Here is a 4,528-nt window from a genome sequence, read left to right as displayed (position 1 = left end):
CTATGGAGACTGTAGAGGTATTGTCGCACCAGACTACAGGTGTCTGAGAAAGTGTCAGACCGATTTTATTGAGTAGTTGTTTAACCCATAGCAGCTCGGATACACAGTTGGCTAGACTGCGATACTCTGCTTCAGAAGATGATCGTGATACTACAGGTTACTTTTTAGAGCTCTATGCAACAGGGTTGGGTCCTAGATATACCACATAACATGTAGTAGAACGGCGGTCTTCAACTGATGAGGCCCAGTCAGCATCAGAGTAGCACACTACTTCAATATTTCCTTTGGAAAAATACAAGCCATGATCAACAGTCCCACTAAGGTATCGGAGAACTCGTTTCACAGTTTTCCAGTGATTTTCACCCGGATGGTTCATATATTGGCTTAGTTTGTTAACACAGAACGATAAGTCTGGCCGTGTTATACATAGGTACTAAAGCATACCTATTGTGCTTCGATATAAATGTGCATCAGGAAACGAATCGGAGGACTATCATCTACTGTAGTCAACTTAGGTGTGCTATCCATGGGAGTTGGTGTAGCAGTTGCACCCAGCATTTCAGTATTGGAAAGTATCTCTCACACATATTTCTTTTGACTAAGGAGCATCCCTTGTGTCATGTGCTGAACTTCAATGCCGAGAAAGAAACTCAGCTAAGCTATATCCTTGAGAGTAAATTTTTGTTGAGCTGACATACCACATTATTAATAGCAGCATTTGAGCTCCCTGTGATAACAATATCATTAACATAGACCATAAGAAGTAAGATGTTGTCAGATGATCTTTGAGACCATAAGAAGTAAGATGTTGTCAGACGATCTTCGAATGAACAGAGAGGTATCAGTCTTTGATGCACTAAAACCAAGCTGAGTCACCAGAAAACTTTTGAGAGTGTGAAACCATGCTCTAGGGGCTTGGCGCAGGCCATATAGTGTTTTGCTCAATCTGTACACCAGCTTTTGACCATCTATCCTAGACACCTCAAACCCAGGAGGTTGATCCATGTAGATTTCTTCAGTCAGATCACCATTGAGGAAGGCGTTATTTACATCAATTTATCTTAAGGACCAAACCTTCATAACAGCAGTAGCAAGCACAGTTTGAATGGTTGCATCTCGAACGTCGGGGCTAAAAGTATCCCGAAAATCAAGACCAGGATGTTGAGAGAAGCCTTTCGCGACTAACCGTGCTTTATACCGTTCTACTATCCCATCAGCCTTTCTTTTGACTTTGAACAACCATTTGCAACCAACAGTTCTTCGATTTACAGGTAGAGGACAAAGAGTCCATATGTTATTCTGAAGTAAAGCTAGAAGCTCACTATGCATAGCTGCTGTCCATCGTGTATTTGTCATAGCATCATGAATTTCAGTAGGAGTATCACTTGATAAATAGGTGTTTTGACCAAGTAGGCTTTAGGTTTGAAAACACCTGCTTTACTACGAGTGATCATGGCATGAGAGTTGAGAGGAGCTGAGAAGGAAGACGATGGATGGGACGAACTATTGGTAAGTATATTCAAATTCAAATTTGAGGGATGATTGATGGATATACTAGGAGAAGTGGACCTACATAGTGACTAATCAACATGGAAGGTGTTGACCAGGAGGTTATCAAGTGAAGTTCGGATGGAAACAGCAGGTATGGTGTTAGAAGAAGGGATGGGAGTAGTTAGGTGATGGGGAGCCAGTACAAGAAGTTTGGAACTAGAAGGTGGTGAATGTATAGGAGAAACAACCTTTGAACTAGTGGTTTGAAAAGGAAAGACAGACTCATTAAAGGTTACATGACAAGAAATATATGTTTTGCCATCTTGATCTTGACATCGATATCCATAATGAATAAGTGAATATCCAAGAAAAATACACTGGGTTGAGCGAAACTGAAGCTTATGTTTGTTGAATGGTCTTAGATTAGGGAAGCAAAGACAACCAAAAACTCGAAGAAAAGAATAATCTGGTTTGACATGAAATAGTTTTTCATAAAGTGTGATATTACCTAAAGAAGAAGAAGGCAACCTGTTTATCAAGTATACTGCACTGCTGAACGCATCGTTCTAGTAGGACAGAGGCATGGAGGCATGTGCAAGCATGGAGAGACCGGCCTCTACAATCTGTCTATGCTTGCGTTTAACAAAATCGTTTTGCTCAGAACTATACGGGTAGGTAACACGCTGTCGAATGCCATATTGAGCTAAGTACCCTTTTAATGCCTAAAATTCACTACCCCCATCAGTTTGCAAGGCAAGAAGCGGACATCCAAGAGCCCTTTCAGCCTACTTGTGAAACAGTGGAAAAACAGTAAGCACTTTCGATTTCGTATGCAAAAAGTAGACCCAAGTATATCGAGAGCATGCATCAGTGAACAGAACATAATAGCGAAATATGTTAGAAGAGATCGAAGCTGGACCCCAGACATCGGCAACTACCAACTGAAGCAACTTAGAATACTCAGTTAATATCTTAGGAAATGGCAACTTGTGTTCTTTTACTAAGTGACAAACATCGCAACTGAGAGAGTCTTTATTCGAAATAAAAGAGATATTACAATGATGCAGAGCTTTTCTAAGTGTAGCATTACAAGGATGTCCTAATCTAGAGTACCATAGACTCAGAGGCACAGTAGCAATAGTAGCAAAACATTGAGCTGAGGCTGAACGAACAACAGTCTTGAACTGGCTAGGTAGAGTAAGTCTATACAAGCCATCATGGACAGAACCCCGAAGTAGAACCTCCCTAGTATGAAGATATCGAACCTGACACTGTGTAGGGAAAAACTCAAACATCACCTTATTGTCTTTTGTAAACTTTGAAACTGACAAAAGATTCTTGGTTTTTCCAGGCACAAACAATAAGGATTTCATGAATAAGGCACGGGACTAAGTACAAAAAGAAGACTGACCAGTAGACCGAACAGTGAGTGCCATACCATTGCCAACATAAACTTTATCTGGGACAGTATAGGAACCACTTTCACCTAGAGCAATAGGGGAGATTATGAGATGATGAGTTACACCCGAATCAGGATACCAAGCATTATCAGCAACTGTTTCGACGTAGCGAGAAGGGCCTGAGGATTTGACGGAACTTGTTGACGTGAACCAACAGGATGCATAGAACCAGCAACAATTGGATTAGTCTATATGGGAACATGAACAGGTGAAGTAAACCATCCTTGGGGCAAGTTGTGAGATGTACCAGCCATAGGAGATAGTACCCAGGACGAGATAGGTGCGCCACTATTAAACATGCACACATTTGCTTGAGGAGGAAGGGGAGGTAGTCTGTAGTTAGTGCTCTTGTAGGAGATATCAAAACGATAATAACAACGATCAACCATGTGACCAGATTTCCCGCACAACTAACACTGCATACGAGAGCCTAAAAAATGACCACGCCCACTGCTACAAGTGTTTAAGGGGGTCAATAAGCTGGCACAGAACCACCGTCATTGCCATGCACCTCAGGAGAATGAGAAACCAGTTTTGCTAAGCTAGGAGTTTCCACTGTGGTAATTTGTTGGCGTGCTTCAGCATCAAGAAGCATCATAGATACATCTTGGACACTATAAGGAACCTTACTAGCAGTAATTATTGTAACAACAGAATCATAATCAGCAGACAAACCATTGAGAATGGTAGTGACATGTTCTTGGTTACTAATGACCTCTCCGCAGCCAGTAAGGCAATCACAATAACCTTTTACTTTCATCAAGAAGTCTCGCATGGAGAGATCAGCTTTACGTTGCGAATGTAATGCGCGTCTATAAATCATCAACTGGGATATGGTTTTGCTGCCATATACACTAACAAGTGCAGTCCAAATCTAAGCACTCGTATTGAGACCAATGAGATGAGGGAGAACAAAAAGACTTACGGAAGACAGCAACCAAGATGCGAGCGCACTATCCTGCTGCTCAAACCGATCAAACTTAGGATTGGGATGTGATACCCCAGTATCATCAAGAATTGTCTAAGGGGGGGAACAGTACCAGGATCAATGAAATGCTGAAGCTTAAACGTTTAATTGCTAAAAGAATCTGTTGATGCCATAGCAGATAGTTGTTATCATCAAGAAGGACACTGATCTTCTTGGTAGAAAAGAAATGACTGTTAACTCCATCGGAGAAAGCGGACGCCATCATGTAACAGACTACTCAATAGATGGACTGGAAGACATAAGGCACGCAACAAATCAAGAAGCAGTTCCCAGGAAGAGATGGACCTCTGATACCATGTTAAGAATACTTCATACTATATTTTCATATCATAAGAGGTTGCTATACATTCACATATATAGATTACATGCATGAAGGCTATAACTGCTAGTTAACTAATAACTGCTAGCTAACAATCTTTAGCTACTGAATAACAGCTTCTTTAACTGTTAGTCTAACAATCAAAACTTATGATTTGCCTTTCTTTAAAAATAGATATTATTGATAATAAATAAATGCTACTGAAGATGAATTACAGACTTACAAAGAAACATTTGGTGAAACATCAGTGGAAATTCCTCTTGAAGATTA

General features: G+C 40.7%; 1 long non-coding RNA gene across 1 annotated transcript; it reads right to left on the bottom strand.

Annotated features, from left to right (window-relative positions):
• Positions 1–2,501: 2,501 nt before the first annotated feature.
• On the bottom strand, positions 2,502–4,314 carry LOC121216021 (uncharacterized). The gene is made up of 2 exons (XR_005911989.1): positions 2,930–4,314; positions 2,502–2,762 (listed from the first exon to the last, which is right to left on the bottom strand). It is a non-coding gene; the product is annotated as an uncharacterized lncRNA (long non-coding RNA).
• Between the last annotated feature and the right edge of the window lie 214 nt (positions 4,315–4,528).

Source organism: Gossypium hirsutum, chromosome A02 (genome assembly GCF_007990345.1).
Source record: "Gossypium hirsutum isolate 1008001.06 chromosome A02, Gossypium_hirsutum_v2.1, whole genome shotgun sequence".
Taxonomy (NCBI): Eukaryota; Viridiplantae; Streptophyta; class Magnoliopsida; order Malvales; family Malvaceae; genus Gossypium; species Gossypium hirsutum.
This window is presented reverse-complemented; position numbering and strand designations above follow the sequence as displayed.